Genomic DNA, 21,342 nt, shown 5'->3' on the forward strand with positions numbered 1-21,342 from the left:
AAAGAGGGGGTGGTTCTGGACTTAGTTTTAAGGAATGAAGCTAGGCAAGTGGAAGGGGTATCAGTGGGAGAGCATTTTGGTGGTAGTGATCTTAAGTGTCAGGCAGTTGCTCAGTTGGTTACACTCTCTTGCCTCTGAGTCAGAAGGTTGTGGGCTCAAGTCCCACTTGAGCACAAAAAATCTAGACTGACACTCCAGCGCAGTGCTGAAGGAGTGCTGTACTGTTGGAGGTGCCGTTGCTCAGATGAGATGTTAAACTGAGGCCCTGTCTGCCTGCTCAGGTGGATGTAAAAGATTCCATGGCACTATTTCAAAGAATAGCAGGAGAGTTATCCTTGGTGTCCTGGCCAATATTTATCCCTCAATCAACATAACAAAAACAGATTACCTGGTCATTGTCATATTGCTGTTTGTGGGATCTTGCTGTGTGCAAATTGGCTGTCGCAATTCCTACATTACAACAGTGACTGCACTCCAAAATAGTACTTAATTGGCTGTAAAGTGTTTTGAGACCTGTGATGGTCATAATAGGCGCTATATAAATGCAAGTCTTTCTTTTTATAATTAAATTTAGTTAGATTTAGTGTAGTTATGGAAAAGAACAAAGATGGACCTGGAATAAAAGTTCTCAATGGATGAAAGACCAATTTTCCTAAGCTGAGGTGCAATTTAGCAAAAGTGGACTGGAAACCGCTACTTGAAGGTAAATCAGTGTCAGAGCAGTGGGAGGCATTCAAGGAGGAGATATTGAGGCTTCAGAGCAAATATGTTACCACAAAGAAAAAGGGTGGGACTCCCAAATCTAGAACCGCCTGGATGTCAAGGGGCACACAGGGTAGGAAAATGGAAAAAACGGAAGCTTGTGTCAGATACCGAGAGCTAAATACTACAGAAAGCCTAGAGGTGTATAGAAAGTGCAGGGGTGAAATTAAAAAGGAAATTAGGAAAGCAAAGAAAGTGCATGAAAAAATATTGGCAAGTAAAGTCAAGAAAAACTCAAAGATGTTTTATAAATGCATAAAGAGCAAGAGGATAACTAAAGAAAGAGTGGGGCCTATTAGAGACCAAAAAGTAACCTTCATGTGGAGGCGGAAGAAATAGGTATGGTTCTTAATGAATACTTTGCGTCTGTCTTCGCAAAAGAGAGGGAGGATGCAGACATTGTAGTTAAGGAGGAGAAATGTGAAATATTAGATGAGATAAACATAGTGAAAGAGACAATATTAATGGGTTTAGCATCTTTGAAAGTAGATAAATCACCAGGCCCGGATGAAGTATATCCCAGGCTGCTAAGAGAAGCAAGGGAGGAAATAGCAGAGGCTCTGACCATCATTTTCCAATCCTCTCTGGTTACAGCTGTGGTGCCGGAGGAATGGAGGATTACTAACATTGTACCATTGTTTAAAAAGAGGAGAACGGGACAGACTGAATAATTACAAGCCAGTCAGTCTAACCTCAGTGGTGGGCAAATTATTGCAAAATAAACTGTTTCATAATGTATTTCATAATCACCCTTGTGCATTTCCTTATATCCCCTCTTTGCTTTAACTATTCTCGTGCTCCTCCGCAGTGTGTCCCCTGTGGCTGCAGCACACCCGATAGAAAGCTGCCGTGTGTCAGGGCCACAGATTACAGGTGGTCTTGCAGGATGCCCTCGACCAGCTCTGGGCCTGGAAGGCCCAGCTGTAGTCTGCACCGCCTCAGGCTGGCCGGCAGCAATGTGGGCTGGCTGGATGACAGGCAGTGACAAGTGCAATGGCGACGTGACAGTGGTGGGCTCAGGAATGCTGTCATCCTGAGAGAGGACAGCGGACAGTAGGTTCCTGCTCAACTGACCCAGTGCCACTCCCCCGGGGCAGCACCTCAGCATCCCCACCAATCTGCTGGAGCACAGTTTGGTAGGCTGCTGCAACATCATGAGATCTCCGGTGGACTTTGCTGGACCCAGCAGCGATGGCAGCAGTCAAAACATACGTGGCATCCAGCTGAGACTGTGTGAGAGCAGGCTGAGACGCGATGCGAGCAATCATTTGACTGCAGGACAGGACAAAGACATTGTGTGGCATCAATCTGAGGCTGCATGAGAGCAGTCTTAGTTTCCATGCCACCAACCATTCTCTGCATTACAGCACTAAGACGTTACGTTGCTTTTGCCTGTGCTGCAATGGAAGCTGCCACATCGCCCATGGCACGCATCACGAGGTCTGGATCCGCACCGTCTCTCTGGGAGTCCACCATCGTATGCAGACTGGCAATAGAAACATAGAAACATAGAAAATAGGTGCAGGAGTAGGCCATTTGGCCCTTCAAGCCTGCACCGCCATTCAATGAGTTCATGGCTGAACATGCAACTTCAGTACCCCATTCCTGCTTTCTCGCCATACCCCTTGATCCCCCTAGTAGTAAGGACTATATCTAACTCCTTCTTGAATATATTTAGTGAATTGGCCTCAACAATTTTCTGTGGTAGAGAATTCCACAGGTTCACCACTCTCTGGGTGAAGAAGTTTCTCCTCATCTCGGTCCTAAATTGTTTACCCCTTACCCTTAGACTATGACCCCTGGTTCTGGACTACCCCAACATTGGGACCATTCTTCCTGCATCTAACCTGTCTAAACCCGTCAGAATTTTAAACGTTTCTATGAGATCCCCTCTCAAATAATCTGAACTCCAGTGAATACAAGCCCAGTTGATCCAATCTTTCTTGATATGTCAGTCCCGCCATCCTGGGAATCAGTTTGGTGGGCTCCATGGTGTGCGCAGAGCTCTGTGCAATGTTGTAGGCGGATGCCTCCACACTCTGTACCACTGCCGAGAGGCTCTCGGGCATCCTTGCCATTGAACCTATGGTGTCAGAATGCATGGCTATCTCCTTTTGTGTGTATACCGCCCCATCAAGTTACTCATCTGAATCCTGTGGAGCGGAACTTGCGCACGAACTCGCTCTCCGGGGAGATGGCTCTTGAGGTTCCCTTTCCCCTTGGCCTTGCTGCAGCCTGCTAGGCCCCCAGTGCATCAGCCAGTGCAGACCCCACTTATCATGTATTCAACTATCATTGTAACCCATGTATAAGCTGACCTAAGTTGTACACCTTGAAAACACTGACTACAAGGGGTGAACTTGTGGGAGACACTCCTAACCTGGACTTTCAGGTATAAAAGGGGAAGCTCCACCCACCTTGATCACTTGAGGTCTTGGTAATAAAGGTAACTGGTCACAGAGTGACCTTTTCTCAAGTATGGGCCTCGTGTGCATTTACACTGTATAGTAAGGACATATCACCACTACTAATCTTAATGAACCCATAGTGCCAGTATCTGAGCTGGTGCCTGCGGGTGAGAGAAGCAACGATGCAGTGCTGGGCTCCTCCTGCTTTTCCTCCTCTTCCTCTCCCTCCAGAATGTCTTCTGGGGGACTCAGGTGCAGGCTCTACAGCTGCTGGCTGGTTATCTGAAAGCATAAATGACACAAGACTCACATTAAGGTGAGGGTAGTGGAGCAGGAATGGAGCACGGAATGCAGACAGTATCAGGAGCTGGAAAGTGATCAAGTCTTCTGGTGTGGGGGGCAGGTGGTATGAGAAAATGAGAGGGATAAAGATACCGTTGTTGCCGCCACATGGCACAACACCTCCGCCGGCTATGGCGCCCACCACCTGCGGCCCAATGAGCCCTAGCACTCACTCCCCAAAGTCACTCAATGGCAGCAGTTCAGGTTCCCCTCCTCCAGTCATCCGCAGCTCCCTTCTGTTTTGTGCCAACTTGGCCTGCAAAAGAAAGGAACTCGTGTGGGTAGAAGTCCAGGGGACCGAAATTGACCCTTTCTTTAAAGCTTGTTACCACCGCAAATCGGCGGCCATGCTGCAGAGTGAAGTGGCTGCCAACTTTTGGCGGAATGGACGCTGCCAGCCCAATTGCCCTTCCGAGTTTTCCCGGCAGTGCCCCTTACCGCTCCGCTGCTGCCGATCGGTGTTAAGTGCGTTAACACTGTTCGCACCGCCAATCTAATTTGCCGACGTGACATTCCCCTCGGAAAACGTCCGGCGGTGCCAAAACAAGCTTTTTCCCTGGTGGTCCAGTGAGGCTGTGGCCCTCTGCAGTGGCAGTGTGGCTTCCTTAAAGGGGAGGGCTCACTGCTGCTGCCGCCATTTTTTTTTTTTGTCGGCCGATTACTATGTTGGCCCGACAATTATGCCCCCGGGTTCAGCCGGGCCGCCAACAGGGTGCCAGGCACCCACTCTTGGGTGCCAGGCTGCTGACCCGGCCAAAACCCTCCCTGGTGGCCCAGTGGGCCGAAGTTTAAAAATCGCGAAGGCTCTCCCCTTTAAGTGAAGGGGAGAGCCTTGGTGACGCAGCGCCATGATGACGTCATTGCGGCGGTGACTTGGCATCGACCCCTACTTCCCCTCCGTTGCTGTCACCGCCCCCATTTACACCGACTTCCGGATCAAAACAAAAAATAAACAAAGAGTGGAATTTCACGAAAGAGTCGACCTGAACCGCAGCTGCGGTAAGAACCATCTAAATGGGGTGGGAGTGCCCCGCCTCGGGTGGCTGGGCAATTTCTACCCCCATCCATGTATGTGGAAGATATGTCTACCATGGTTGAATAGCTGCGAATGTAGGCGAGGCGTGAGATGAGGATGTGAGTGTGAGTATCTGCAGATGTTTGGTGGTTGAGTGGTGGGGAAGTGATGGTTTGCACAGTGTCACAGACAGAGGTTGAGAGGCTGGTATGTAGGAGATGTGGAAGCTTGTCAAACTCACCTTCACCATCCGACAGAGGTGGCTGAATTGTTTTCTGCACTGGGTGAGGCTTCTCTGCATCACAGTGCTGGCCGACAGCTCCCAGGCCACCTCACGCCACATGAACACCTGTGGAGGTGGCCTCCTTCCAGATGGAGGGAACAGCGACTCCCTCCTTCACTCCACTGCCCCCACCAATGTCTCCAGCGCCACATCATTACAACGTGTGGCCCTCTCCCTTGAAGGGGGATTTGGAGCAGCCATTTCAGAAAAGGTCTCTGAGTTCCTGAGATGCACAGATCACTGACTCAAGTGCAGCAAGGCTGAAAATGAACAGCAGCAGGTTCAAATGACTTTCCCTTTAAGAGCCAGATCGAGCAGGAGTCGAGGATTGAAGGCTGATTGCTGAATGCAACTCAGCTGAAATTGGGTAACTGTCTGTGAATAGCGCCCCTGCAGCACCCAGCTGAGGCCATTAGCGCCTCAATTACCGCCCCCTTCATTGCTGGGGCGAAAACGTCGAATTTCACACAATTTGGCAATGCATCTTGGCAGCTGCTAAATTTTCTAAAAATGAAAAGTTACCGCCCCAAATGGGGCACTACCGAATTTCGGCGCCTGAATGTTTTAATTAAATTATATGGTTGGCAATAAGGTGTGATATTCATGCTAAAATTATTTTAACATGAAATATCAATTCAGATATGTGCAGATTCAGGCAATAACATAGCCTTCCTTGTGTTTGGTTGGTACCTTTGATCCCTTAACCATTTGGGTCACGCTACACTGAGTAACTTCCATCAAAAGGATGTCCTGAATTGAGGGCTTAGTTTCTAAAGTGCCCATTGAGCTGATCATTCTAGATAAAAATATATGTGTAAATTACCAATATACATCACACTTCAAAAGGGCTGTTGTGGTTGGTTTACAAGATAACACATATCTAAAGTTCATTGGCTCTGTATTATAAGAGCCTTCAACAGAATTTATTGTATTAAAGAGTAGAAGTTACTTAGAAGTAATCTTTCCTTTCTTCTAATTAAGGTGAAGTTTTCAAGATCATGAGTTAACTGGAGAAAATTGATTGAGGCAAATTGTTTGTTAAGTTAAGTGATTCATATATCAGGCGCAAAAGTTAAAAAGTTTAGAAGTTAGAAGTGAGAAGGAGTAAGAAGTCTCGTGGAAAAAACTTGTGGGTCGATAACACCGTCCCAATGCAATATCACTGGCATCGTTGCTTCTTAGATGCTGCGCGCACTGGCGCACAAATGTGTGAACCTAGCACCAGAATATAAGGTCAATTCATTGGATTAGGTTAATGTCACTGCCAATGCATTACTCATAATGAGCACCAAAATCATGAAGCTAGGATTTCCTGAGCCAGTGTAGAAAAACATATAAACAGCTGTTGGTGCATACATAAACAACAACAACATGCATTTATATAGCGCCTTTAACATGGTAAAATGGCTCGAGGCGTTTCACAGGAGTGTTATCAAACAAAATTTGACACCGAGCCACATAAGGAGATATTAGGGCAGAAGGCCAAAGGTTGTGTCAAAGAGGTAGGTGTGACGTATGTAGCACTCAAATCACTGACTCCACACAGTCTGGTGTTGTAGTAACTGCTGTGACCTTAGCGTGTGGTGGGCAGCCTTTTATACTCTGTCTTGCAGGTACTTTCAGGTCTCCCACCACAGCGCTCTCTGTGGCGCATCATTGTAACCATACATTTAATGTACCTGGACAATACATAACATCTCACTCACCCCCCCCCCGCCCCCACAGTTCCAATTCCAAAAGCCATTGCCGGTAACCTCGGCCTTGTTCGTCCTGGTTGATTTGTGACTGTGAGTCCCTGACCATCCATTTCCCTCTTCTCCCCCATGTAGGGATTATGCTTGCGATCCGGTGCAAGCATGTGATATTTGCAGTCCTTACATGGGTGATGAAGTACACAAGCATAACCTCCAACAGAAAGCAGGTATACATAGACAGTACATTTGTATGGTACATATAGATGCATTGAAGAATTATATCAAAAAGTTGCCGGTACACTGACAGTTATTTAATCCCAGCTCCACTGGGTGAGGTATGGTGGCGGCTTCCCTGAGGTAATGGGCTGCGCTGAAACAGGGTATCGCAACTAGTGCGTTGCTTCTGTTCTCAGAAAATAGTCACCTTAGCGGCTCATCTGCAGCCGCTGAACCATTGCATGAATCACATAAAATCAGAAATTGCATGAATCCATTAGTCATGTTAGTCACAGATCCATTAACCCTTTTACTTGTACCTCATGGTATTAACTCTTTTTGTAAATCATATCCATCATTTTAAACACAGTAATCATTTCAGCATCAAAATATTAACTCTTGTCATAAATCACGTCAACATACGAATCACATTACTCATTTAGACACGCTCTTGCCTTACAAAAGTCTCTTTGTGGGGACTGCCAATGGTGTAAGGCCCTTTTAAGACTCCCGGGAACATTTCCCTTTTAAGACGCCATCTTGTTTTTCCCACGAGGCTTCCACTGGGCGCTGCCATTGTAGGTGCTCTGCTTGCCTTTCTCTGCAGAACTCTGCTGCCACGAGGCTCGCCACCATCTTGAGCTCGCTGTGCTGAAGCCGAAACCACGGGACGCTTGGGTGTCCTTGATCACTCGCACCTCGGAGATCTGCCCGTACTTGGAGAGCACTTCTTCCAGGGTGTCCTTGATGAACAGCTTTCCTTCTCCCGACCCTTTTGTGAGGTTGGTTTGCTGGGTGCTTTCACTGATGAACTCCAACCTGCTGCTGCCTAACAGTTCGCTCTCGACTCTCTCTCGGGATCCACCACACCGGCCCCACACCGCCGCATCCTCCAGAGCCGGCCTCTGCCTGCGGGCCGACTGTGCCTGCTGGAGCAGCCCGTCGAAGTCCTTCTTTCTCCTCCAGCTCGGTCGGCGCTGCTCTTTGTGAACACGGGGGACAGCAGTCTGTGGAGGAATGAAGTCTTCCCAGCTCACTCGGACCTTCCCCATCCACCTCCTGCCGAGTAGCGTCGGCCCATCGCCTGCAATGATCCACAAAGGTAAACCGTGCGTCGCGCCCCCGTGAGATACCTGCACATCCGCTCTGCCAAGAACAGGTATCAGTTCCTTGGTGTAGGTACGCAGCTTCGCCATGACCGGGACCAGCTTGGGTCATGCAGCTGGGTTGATCCACAGTTTATCAAAAGTTTCCTGACTCATCAGCGACTGACCCGACCCCGTGTCCACTTCCATACTCACTGGGACTCCGTTAATCTTGACTTCCAAAACTACTGGGGCCGAATCGTCGGTACAAGTATACAGTCCAAACGCCTCATCTTCTTCTACCTGCTCCTCGCTGGATAGTAGATCATCTACCATCTCCTCAGCCACACGGTGAGTCAGGTTTCTTTTGCACATACGCTGAAGGTGGCCTTTCAGAAGGCAGGTATTGCACGTATACTCCGCAAACCTGCACCGGTTAGTCCCATGGCTTCCTCCGCAGCGCCAGCATGGTACTACTCGATTAGCCCCCCTCGGCAGACTCTGAGTTCCAGGACCCCGAGGTCCATGCTCTCTGCCCTGGGCAGAGCCACGTTCTGCAGTTTTGTCCGTGACGGGCGCTATCCTGTGGACAGTGCCTGCCGGATTCGCGACTGTGTGGATCATCTGCTTGGTGCTGCAAGTCGAGGTCATAAATGCCCGGCTGATGGTGATGACTTGCTGCAGGCTGACTGTAGGTTCAGTGGCTAGCAGCCTTTGAAGGAGACCCTCATGGCCAATCCCCATAACAAAAATGTCTCGCAATGCCTCGTCAAGATGTGTGCCAAAATCGCACGCGCCGCGAATCTCCTGATGTCCGCAGCATATTTGGTGACATCCTGGCCCTCAGGTCTGCAGTGGTGGTAGAATTTGTGCCTGGTCGTGAGGATGCTCTCCTTCGATTTTAGTTGGTCACGAATGAGTTCAATCAGCTCCTCATATGACTTATCCTTGGCGCTTGCGGGTGCCAGCAAATCCCTGACGAGACAGTAAACCTCATCGCCACAACTGGACAGCAATATCACCTTACGCTTCTCTCTCAGTGCGTTCATGTCCCCTGTCAGGTCGTTTGCTATAAAGTAGTACTCGAGCCTTTCCGTAAAGGCCTCCCAATCATTACCCTCTGTAAAATCCTTTAGCAAGCCCAGAGTAGCCATGGTTGCGTGAAGTTCGTCTGTGTCCTCGTCACCAATTTGTGATGTATGTAGCACTCAAATCACTGACTCCACATAGTCTGGTGTTGTAGTAACTGCTGTGACCTTATTTGTGTAACTCCAGAGTGCCTCTCAGGGGTGGTGGGCAGCCTTTTATACTCTGTCTTGCAGGTACTTTCAGGTCTCCTACCACAGCGCCCTCTGTGGCACACCATTGTAACCATACATTTAATGTACCTGGACAATACATAACAGTAGGTTTTAAGGAAGAAAGAGAGGTGGAGAGGTTTAAGGTGGGAATCCCAAAGATTTGAGCCTTGGCAGCTGAAAGCACGGCTGCCAATAATGGAGCGATTAAAATCGGGGATGTGCAAGAGACCAGAATTTGAGGAGCGCAGATAGCTCGGAGGGTTGTAGGGCTCGAGGAAGTTACAGAGATAGGGAGAGGTAAAGCCAGGGAGGAATTTTCAAACAAAGGATGAGAATTTTGAAATCGAGGTGTTGCTTAACCAGGAGCCAATGTAGGTCAACGAGCTCAGGGGTGATGGGTGAACAGGACTTGGTGCGAGTTAGGACACAGGTGAGTTAGGATATGGACAGCAGAGTTTGGATGATCTCTAGTTTACGTAGGGTAGAATTTGAGAGCTCAGCCAGGAGAGATTTGGAATACTCAAGTCCGGAGGTAACAAAGGCATGGATGAGGGTTTCAGTTGCAGATGAGTTGAGGCAGAGCCAAAGTCGGGCAATGTTATGGAGGTGGAATTAGGTGATGGCGCGGATATGTGGTCGACAGCTGATCTTGAGGTCAAATACGATGCCAAGGTTGTGAACACTCTGGTTCAGCCTCAGATAGTTTCCAGGGAGAGGTATGGAGTCAGTGGCTAGGGAATGCAGTTTGTGACGGTGACCGAAGACAATGGCTTTGCACTTCCCAATATTTAGTTGGAGGAAATTGCAGTTCATCCAGTGTGATGTAGTCTGACATGTTAGAGACAGTGGAGGGGTCGAAAGAGGTGATGTTGTGGTAAAGCTGGGCATTGTCAGTGTACATTTCGAACCTGATGTTGTGTTTTCGGATGATGTTACCGAGGGACATGAGGTAGATGAGAAATAGGAATGGGTCAAAGATAGATCCTTGGGGTCTCCAGAGATTTATGTATACACCAACAGCTGGTTGGTGCATACATAACGGAGCTGGTCGAGTGATAAAGTGATAAAGTGCAACATCCCCATCAACACCTGGGTATCCCTGGCCCAAGACCGCCCTAAGTGGAGGAAGAGCATCCGGGAGGGCACTGAGCACCTCGAGTCTCATCGCCGAGAGCATGCAGAAAGCAAGCGCAGGCAGCGGAAGGAGTGTGCGACAAACCTGTCCCACCCACCCTTTCCTTCAACAACTGTCTGTCCCACCTGTGACAGAGACTATAATTCCCGTATTGGACTGTTCAGTCACCTGAGAACTGACTTTTAGAGTGGAAGCAAGTCTTCCTCGATTTCGAGGGGCTGCCTATGATGATGATGCACACATAAACATCTGGTTGGTGCAGACATAAACATCTGGTTGGTGCAGACATAAACATCTGGTTGGTGTACACTTAAACAATTGTTGGTGCATGCAAGGTAATGAGATTTTTTGGGGGGGAGCTAACAAGCAAAATTGCCTTTTTGAGCCACAAGGTAAAACATACACGGAAATTACAAAAATACAATGTGCGTTTCTTAGACACAGCAGCCACATTATGGAGAGCGAGCCTCATTTGCATTGCAAATGAAACCTTGATGAGCCATGCACAAAATCCTACTTCTCTATATGCATTCTGCTTGCATTGCACATTAGGCCTCCAAGTCCGATAAGGGAACTGACACTCACAGCACAACAGTATTTTGGGTACTTTGCAAGCTTGCAGTGGCAGTGCAGAACCTTGCCCGCAGCCATTACAAATTGGAAAATCATGGGCATACTGCCCTCAATTTTCCACCCATTGTGCACAAAATACTGTGGGCAACTCATTCTTGGAAAATGATACCCTGGGTCCTTCTGGCAAGAAAAGTGTGTGATGCAAAGCAGGTGGGCGGAGTTGATTTTCTGACAGGACAGAGTTGTTGGGCCTCATCCTGTTCATAAAAGTACTTATGACAGTAGTGGCAATATATAACGCTGTTTGTGGTGATCTTCCTCCTTGCAAGTAAATAGCCCAACTGGGCTCAAAACTCAGTGTTAGTACAAATAACAGTCAACTGTACAAGGGTGAAACTGCCAGAGTCATTTCTATTTCTAAATCAAACAGCACACCTTTAAATCATTTAACATTTCAATTTTATGCAATTATTTTGATATAGTGACTGAAAATTTAAGTTACATCATATATTTAAGGAGTTAAAATGATTTAATGTCCTCATTCAGGCTGAGCAATGTGTGTTAAAATGTGTTTTACTTGCAGTAATTCTTTAAAAATATATATATATATTTTATTAATGTGCTTTCTCTCCATTATTTCTGGGGCTACCATTTTAGAATCAGGATGTCAAGCAGTTAAGTTGTCCCATGATGCTTTTAGTTTAATAATGCAGTCATCTGTATTTTTATAAACCATTTGTGAATCGATTGCAAAAAAACTAATTCTACCACTGGAGTATTCAGCTGGAACATTATGCCGATCTTTAAAATGAGGAATCAGGTGAATAACAATGCCAAGTTATTCAACTCAAACTGTGATATCAGAGTCCAAGCCTCAAGGAAGAACAAAAGATTAGAGAAGTATTTTTTCCCACAGAATGATAGATATGTGGAATAGATTTTCATCAAAAGCAAGATAACGTTATGGCAATTGACTCCATTAAAAAAGAACTAGTTAAGCACAGGGCTGTAGGTTATAAAACAGACATAATGATTGAACACGGTATGGAGCACTATGTGTTCTAATACCACTGGGACCATGGGAATACCAGCTGTAGAATGCAGTTAATTCCTGGTTAAATAATGTGGGCCGTAATACTGGATTGATATCTCTGAGTTTTTGCTTAGTTACCTTTGAGACTCACAGAGACATCTCTATACTGAATGTCCTCCTTCTGTGCAGTAAATTTCTATGGGCCCGAGTTTGGTGAAAGCTAAGTTCCACACAAGTCATCATCATCATAGGCAGTCCCTTGGAATCGAGGAAGACTTGCTTCCAATCCTGGAGTAAGTTCTTTGGTGCCTGAACAGTCCAATATGAGAGCCACAGACTCCGTCACAGGTGGGACAGATAGTTGATGAAGGAAAGGGTGGGTGGAACTGGTTTGCCACATGCACTTTCCGCTGCCTGCGCTTGATTTCTTCATGCTCTCGGCGTTCTCGAGGTGCTCAGCGCCCTCTCGGATGCACTTCTTCCACTTAGGGCATTCTTGGGCCGGGGACTCACAAGTGTCAGTGGGGATGTCGCACTTTATCAGGGAGGCTTTGAGGGTGTCCTTGTAATGTTTCTGCTGCCCACCTTTGGCTCATTTGCCGTGAAGGAGCTCCAAGTAGAGCACTTGCTTTGGGAGTCTCATGTCTGGCATGCGAACTATGTGGCCTGCCCAACAGAGCTGATCGAGTGTGGTCAATGCTTCAATGCTGGGGATGTTGGCCTGGACGAGGACACTGATGTTGGAGCGCCTGTCCTTCCAGGGGATTTGTAGGATCTCGCGGAGACATCGTTGGTGGTATTTCTCCAGCGAATTGAGGTGTCCACTGTACATGGTCCATGTCTTTGAACCATACAAGAGGGTGGGTATTACTACAAACCTGTAGACCATGAGCTTGGTGGCAGTTTGGAGGGCCTGGTCTTCAGACACTCTTTTCCTCAGGCGGCCGAAGGCTGCACTGGCGCACTGGAGACAGTGTTCGATCTCGTCATCGATGCCTGCTCTTGTTGATAGGAGGCTCCCGAGATATGGGAAGTGGTCCACGGTGTCCAGGGCCGCGCCGTAGATCTTGATAACTAGGGGGGCAGTGCTGTGCGGTGAGGACAGGCTGGTGGAGGACCTTTGTCTTACGGATGTTTAGCATAAGGCCCGTGCTTTCATACGCCTCAGTAAATACGTCCGCCCAGGTACCGTCCAAAGGATCACTGAGATCCTGGCAGTAATTTGGCGGAAGTTTCTTGAAAAAATGTGGGAAAGACCACCCGGCGGCAAAAATGAGCCTTGCACGCCGATTCTGGGCGGTAGCTCCCATTCTGGGCGGCAAATGCGATCCTCGGCAAAGTACTGCCGTGGATAGAGTCAGGCTCAGGAAGACGGGAACTGATAAAATAAAAGATTTTCAAAAGAAAAAAAACTACCAGAAATCCTTCAGGTGACCCCATCCACCTAAATCCCTGCAAAAGAAATAAAGAAAAGAAGTGGACTAACCTTTTTTTGCAGGTCTTCATACTTACTGTTGAGGTAAGACCTGCCTCCGTGCGGCGGTCTTTTCCCCGGCTACAGCGGAGGACCGCCCAGACCAAACTGGGAACGCAGCAGGCGGGAGGACACTTGTGGGCATTGCACGCCAGCGGATGGTACCCAGCGGTCTTCTCTCCCCGCCGGCGGGAGGACTCCACCAAACTCGCTCGGAGGGGCGAGCGCCCAGAAACCAGCGAGACCGCCGAAAAAACTCGGCGGCAGCAGACGGTAAGTCCACCAATTTCAGGCCCTATGATTCGATAAGATTTCTATACTTGATGTAGTTATCCCCCCTCTCTCAGAACATTAATTTAGAATCAATCCATAAGGGTGCAGATTGAACATGGTCTGTTGAAATACACTGACACAATGGGTTGAATAACCTTTCCTTTCTCAATGATCTCTTATGATGGGCTAGAAATTGCGTGGCATCCTGTTTGGGGCAATACTGTTTACATGAGAGCAAAAGTATCGTCGGGTGCTACTCAAATGAAGCCGGCGTGAACTTCTGGTTTAGCACTCCAGGATGGAAGTGAGTGTTAAATCAAATGCTACCACTTCCCTTGGAACACTAGACGGAGCAAGATGTGTGGTTGCTGTTGGATCCATAGGCTACTTCCCTCCCTTACAGGGAAGGGCCAATGCTGAGGTCACTTGAAGGTAAGGCTTCGACTGGTCGGCGATGGTGCCTGCGATCCGCAAAGATCAGCCCCAAGCATCAAACAGAGTGCAGGGCTGATCAATCGTGGCAGGGGAAAAATTCAAAAAGCAGCACAGTGGGTGAAAAAAAAAATTGGGCCTACCTGGCCACCGCTGCCTTTAATTACCGCTCCCCAAGCGGCCGGCCGAGCCCCCCCCCCCCGAAGGCACAAACAGAAGGCGCAAAAGAGGCCAATTGCTCCCCCCTAGTGTTTAAACATGTATAACATAATTTGTTGAGTGCTGAGGAGAAAGTAGCAGATGCCACCCTTTTTTTGAACTTATTCAATCTCAGGAGGTGGGCATCACTGACAAGGCCACATTTATTGTCCATCCCTAGTTGCCCTGAGAAGGTGGTAGTGGTGGTCCTTCTTCTTGAACTGCTGGTAGCAGTTTGATAAAACTGAGTGGCTTGCTAGGCCACTTTAGAGGCCATTCACAGTCAACCACATTGGGACTGGAGTCATGTATAAGCTGAACCAGGTAAGGACGGCAGGTTTCCTTCCCAAAAGGACATAAGAACATAAGAAATAGGAGCAGGAGTAGGCCATTCAGCCCTTCGAGCCTGCTCCGCCATTCAATCAGATCATGGCTGAACTTCTACCTTAACTCCACCTTCCCACACTATCCCCTGATTCCCATTAGTGAACAAGTCGGGTTTTTGTTTATGACAATCCAAAAGCTTCGTAGTCGCTTTTACTGATACCAGCTTTTTATTTCCTGATTTTGTAAAAACTAAATTGAAATTTTTAACCTACCAATGATGAGATTTGAACTCACACTCTATGGATTGTTAGCCCAGTGACATAACAACTACACTACCATACCCATGTTTAATGATTCTGCCAGTTTTATAACCTGCACTCACATTCATTCACATAAAATAAGGAAGAACTGGACCATTCAGTTCTTGGGTAACAATGTTCAGCAATATGTCTGCAGGATGTCCAATGCTGGTGCGATCGGAGAGTGCATTTACCATGCAGTTGCGGTTCCAGGCAGTCAGACCCCTGTTAGCAGGGTTTGGCTCCTGTCTGGCTGGAACTTTAACTGTGCTGTTTAGGAAAGGGCTCTGCATATATCTGGAATTATACAGGCGCAGAGCTCTCTTTCTACAGTTAACGACTGACATGTTTAGAGAATGGAGAAGCTAGGTTACCCACGCTTCAAACCTTTAAATTGATGAGAGGTAGCTTTAATAAATGTCCAGCAAATCAATTGGACCCCCCGTGAGCATTTTTGTCAGCTGGGTTTCATATTGCACAAGAATTGCACTCCAAGTTAAACTGAAGCAGTGCGAGACTACTGCCTCCAGAGAGTCTCATTTCGCTTCTCTCCAGAGTTGGGTCGAGTCCTGGCTCTAGCTTTAGCATCAGGGGAATCACTCGCAGTATTCATGTGCACTAAGTCTGAAACAAAGGCTGGAATTTTCCCCTAAAATAACAGAGTGGGTCTGGAGCGGTTAAATTGTTGAAAATAGGATTCTCGACCTGATCCCGTCTCCAACCTGCCTATTTCTGGTTTTGACAGGAGCGGGGCTGGGGGGGGGGGGGGCGGTGGGGGGGAAACCAACCTGCTCCCAGGGGGGGAGCGGTACGTGAATTCAAATATTATAATGAGGCTGGAAGCCTCATTTTTAACCTGCATTTTGAATTTATTTGCATGTGGATGGGTTTCTTACAATTCGTGAAAGTGGGCTGTTAAACCGAGGCGGAGATTGCTGCATCCAGGAGCTAAGTGGCTTTATACATACCTCCTGGATCCAGGGTCCCTGCCTACTCCACCCCCCCACTGTTATGTCCTTGGATGCTCTGATAATGACTCCACGAGGCAATGTGTTGTACTTGAACTGTAGTGACCTTAGTCCTTTATTAGTTTACTCCAGAGTGAGGGTCACACCTGGTGGCCTGCCTTTTATACTAGGCCAGGCACACCTGTACAGGTAACCTACAAGTCTCCCACTGCTGTGCCCTCTGGTGGCACACCTTGTGATAGTACAAACAGTAGCCATGTAGGGTAAATGCCACCCACAATCGGAGTCCCCACCATGAGGCCTCCAATCACCATCCCAGGCCTCCGATTCCCACCATGAGGCCTCTCCCCACCCCTCCCCCCCCCCCTCCGCTCCCCCCCCCCCTCTGCCCCCCAGCTCAATGACGATGCTGAGGCCAGCCACAATCCTCCGGGGGCTGGCCGCGATCCTCTCTCCCTAATTGCCTTAACACCCAAGAGGGGGTGCCAGGCTGCCTGTTGATGGTCCGGCTGAACCCGGGGGCAAAATAAAAACATGGCCCTTGAAGGGCCGTCGCACTGCCATGGCTCACAGAGAGAATGCAAGGTGCACCGACAGAAAATGCTGTCGGGGGCACCGCGCGGCAGGTTAAAGATTTTTGCAGCTAAATTTCACGGGAGGTGCGCTGGAGGTGCGGGGGATCAGCGGCGTGCCCTTTGATGACGCACTTAGGATGGTCAGCAACAGCAGGGCGGAACTGGGGACCGCCAGAAAAATCCCTGAGATATATTTCGCTGGCGGCGACCATTGGACCGGAAGTCGGCGGCCGCTGGGCTCCACTGCCTGGCCGTCGCTTTCTGGTGGCAAGTGGCCTTTTTGGGAAGCTGAATTTTGGACCTGGGAAGTGATAGGACCACTGCCCCGCGTGATCCCAGGTTTGAATACGCACAACAGTGTGCTCCTGGGCTCTGCGGGCCCCTACGCTGCTCACAGCTCTGCAGCGTTCGAGAGCAAATTCTCGGAGCGGGGTTCACACAATGTAAGTGTGATTTCCTTGCGATGTTGGTGCCGTACTCCCTCGCTACGCTGCCGACCGTGAATTCAGGGCCATTTATGTCTTGTTGGCAGTATATACTGGACAACAAGTGGTTCAGGTATTATATGGTCATGGACGTGTATATCGGTTCACACAGAAGTTAGTTCAGTAATATATTACATTTTCAGACTTTGCATTTTATTACAGACCTGTGTTTGTACGGCGAACTAAATGCATGCTGAAAGTATTACTTGAGTATTAACGTATGATAATTATGCATTGGCAAAGTAGATCTTAAATCCTTAGAAGCACAAAACAACTAGGAAATAAGTACCAGATGAAAAATATCCAAATGGGTCCGTGGTCAGTACACTCTCCTTTCAGTTCTAGTCTCTGGGTTTAAGTCCAACCCAATCAAATATAATTAAAGTCTCTGCTCTCTGTTGCCTAGTAGTGTCCGATAAGAATTGGGTTTAAGTAGCTTCGATCAATTTTGAGTAGCTACTATTCCAAAGTTTACCATAAATTAGCAATTTAACTTAGAGAGACCATATGAAAAATGTCACGCTGATTCAATCCTCCACTTCATTTTAAAGCAGTAGGGTGCAATTCCAACAGGTAGATCACGGTCACCGTGGGGTCAAGTAAAATAAATTGCTATATTTAGGGGCAGAGGGCCTCCCTGCCCCATTTTACTCACCAGACCACCTCCAAACTGCCCGAAAAAAGACATTAAAAACAAAATCCAGACTATTCTTTTAAAATTTCAAGTGCAATGTATTACAGTCCTCTACTAATACTATTCTAAGGACTGAAAATTCGATACAGCCCCTTTTGAGGACGGTAACAGCCACGAGGCTGGAGTTCCTGCGCGGAAGCCCCGCCCCGCGAACTATGTTGGGCTTACCGCCCCCGAGAGGTAGTGGAGCGCAAAATCTCACGCAAAACAAAGCGAATTTTCCAGTGCTACGCAGAGGGTCGCATAGCGCAGGCGGGAAGACAGGGTCCTCTCCTTCCATTAAAGGGGAGGGCCAAGCCGCCAACTCGGCCGGAGGGAAAAGGAGTCATCGCTAGACTACCAGGGAGCAGGGTGCCGTGGCAGCAGCCTGACACACAAGTGGAATGCCGGGGTTGCAAGATCACAGCATGGACCCTGCGAACTGCAGTGAAGAAGGCCACAACCAATAAGTCGACCATTTAAAAAATTTTCAGCGCCGCACTTCCCCTTTGATTTTCGCCCCATGAGCGGCCTGCAGGAGCTTCATGGGGCGCTATCGAATTTTGGCACCGGGGTGAAAACGAGTCGTTGCGCACGATGATGACGTCGTCATCGACAGCTCAGCAGCCAGTGGTGTTGCCGGTAGGAACGGGGTGCTACCAGTTAGCGCCACCAGGGGTGCTAATGGGAAGCACCAGTGGGCTTATGTCAGAGTGCTTCACTCTTTGGTTTTCACCCCACCCTGTGGAAAATTCTGAATTCACCCCATGTGCGTTCTAGCACTCATTGATAAATCGCATTAGTAGGCTAATATTCTGCAGCTCCAGAGTGTCTGTCCTTCTGTTTCAAGAGTAATTACCATTTCAATTGGAGCTTTGTCATTAGATTTTATTTTTGTTGTGGGTGAACTATGAGAAAGGTTCAATGTATTATTGTACATTTATTTCAATGTTATCCATCTAACCCCTGATTTTCTGAAATGTTATTTAGGTGCAAATGTATTGATCACCGACAACAGCAACAACAATTTGCATGTATATTAACGTAGTAAAACGTCCCGAGGCGCTTTACAGGGGCGTTAACAAACAAACATTTGACACCAAGCCATATAAGGAGATATTAGGACAGACGATCAAAAACGTGATCAAACAGGTAGGTTTTAATGAGCATCTTAAACTAGGGGAGTGGGGGAGAGAGGCGGAGAGGTTTAGGGAGGGAATTCTAGAGCTCAGGGCCTCGGCAGCTGAAGGCATGGGCGCCAATGGTGGAGTGATGAAAATCAGGGATGCGCAAGAGGCCAAAATCAGAGGGGCACAGAGATCTCAGAGGGTTTATGGGGCTGGATGAGGAAATAAAAATCATGCTACCGACTCGCTATCACCCAATTTGTATAATTGCACAAAGTCAAAACCTATCCTGATTGACTTTAACTATGAAGATGTGATTGCTGGTGCGCTATTCTCAGTTATTAAAATCATTATGAGGTTTTGTTTGTGACATATGTGGGTGGGAGGGGGGGGTCTGTATCCTGAAAGCGCTAGTCTTAGGTAGATATAGTTCAAGGGCAGGTTTGAGAATCCTTATCTGGGCCGTGACAGCTATTCATCACACACAGTCTCTCATTAGTGTCAAGCTGTTTTATTACACAGTAACATAACACTAGGGGTTGTTGTACCACAAGTCACTGATGTAGAAATAATTTATAACTATATAGATGCTGGCAAATTTTTTAATCATAATTCACTTTGGGTTAATTGGTGACTCTATATAATTTTTATATTTTGTTCCAAATTCAAAAAGGTTGTCTCACACCAGCTGCTGAGATTACAGACTATTCCTGCACTATTTCAGCACTAATGAAAGTTCGCAGACTGCTGCAGTTTGGCCAAACCTCATAAAGCTTCTTCAAATTAAACCAAATCTGGCCTCCGTACAAGAGATCATGTTCTTTGTATCTGCCGTTACTTTTTGCTGTTCATGTTTAATAAGGATGAGCAGAAGTTCCTGGCCAAAATTCAGTTTGGCCTCTGTGTGGAACAAAGAGCTTGTAAATTATGCAAAATGTCCCTGTTGCAAGAAATATGAGCTGAAACAATTAACAATAAAACTTGGAACTCAGAAGCCTAAGAATTGCCATTGTTAATATTAATGCATCAGTGCATAACACATTCGTATGACACTCTTCTGTGCATTATTTTAACTGAGGCAATAATACATTTTAAAAATAATAATGGGCTGGAATTTGGTCAGCATTTCCGCTGCGTTTTTTGGCGGTATTCGTACTTTCTGGTGGAAAACCACCCGGTGTGAGTTTGATCCAAATGTTCCGACAGCGGTTTTGAAATACTGCTGGGGTGCAGACCGCCACCGTGCAACACCAGAAAAACCGCTTCCGCCCGAGTTTTGGCACAGCGATGACCCGTAGTAGAGGAGAAAAAAACCACCCAAGAGAACCAGCCAGAGCATCCCCTCGATCAGCAGTAGAAATATAGAAACATAGAAACATAGAAAATAAGTGCAGGAGTAGGCCATTCGGCCCTTCAAGCCTGCACCACCATTCAATAAGATCATGGCTGATCATTCCCTCAGTACCCCATTCCTGCTTTCTCTCCATACCACTTGATCCCTTTAGCCATAAGGGCCATATCTAACTCCCTCCTAACGGACTGGCATCAACAACTCTCTGTGGTAGAAAATTTCACAGGCTAACAACTCTCTGAGTAAAGAAGTTTCTCCTCATCTCAGTCCTAAATGGCCTACCCCTTATCCTTAGACTGTGTCCCCTAGTTCTGGACTTCCCCAACATCGGGAAAATTCTTCCTGCATCTAACCTGTCCAGTCCCGTCAGAATTTTATATGTTTCTATGAGATTCCCTTTCATCCTTCTAAAGGAGAACCAGCCGGAGCAGCCCTTTGATCGGCGGTAGGTTTGAAATCCGGCAAAAAAAAGGTAAGTTAAAGTTTTATTTTAAATTCTTTTGCAGCGATTCAGTGGAAAAGGGTCCGTGAATGTTTTCTAATGTTTTATTTTTTGTTTATTTGAAAAATATTTTTTGTGTTTTCCTCCCTCCTACGCAAAACTCACAGCCTCGGATTAAATTCTACTGCAATATGACTGAATTTGACCAGCCGAGAATCTACATGGAACACCGAATTTTCCTGCCGGGCGGATTTTTATCATTTGTTAATTAATTTTCCGCCAATCTTAATTAAATAATCAAAGCGTGTTTTTTTGGTGGTAATCCGGTGTTGACGGTTTTTGACCAAATTCCAGCCCAATAGGTTTAAGTGTTTCCATTACAATAGCAGACAGAAGATTGTGATACAAATACATTAAGTTTTCATGTGATAATAACACCAAGAGTAACTTCAAAGCTAGAACATGTTTCAATTGTATGGTTGTATCACTCTCTAAATCAATCAGGTTTATGGCAATGTGGTACAACTTGCAGATACTGAAAATGTAATAAATCATAGAAAATTAATATAAGCATTATTTATCTGGTATGGTAACATTGTAGTTATGTTACTAGACTAGAAATCCAGAGGCCTGGGCTAATGAACCAGAGTTGTGAGTTCAAATCTCATCACGGCAGCTGGGGAATTAAAATTCAGTTACTTAAATAAATCTAGAATAAAAAGCTAGTATCAGTAATGGTGACCATGAAACTACTGGATTGTCATAAAAACCCATCTGTTCACTAATGTCCTTTACATAAGAACATAAGAACATAAGAATTAGGAACAGGAGTAGGCCATCTAGCCCCTCGAGCCTGCTCCGCCATTCAACA

Source organism: Pristiophorus japonicus, chromosome 12 (assembly GCF_044704955.1).
Source record: "Pristiophorus japonicus isolate sPriJap1 chromosome 12, sPriJap1.hap1, whole genome shotgun sequence".
Classification (NCBI taxonomy): Eukaryota; Metazoa; Chordata; class Chondrichthyes; family Pristiophoridae; genus Pristiophorus; species Pristiophorus japonicus.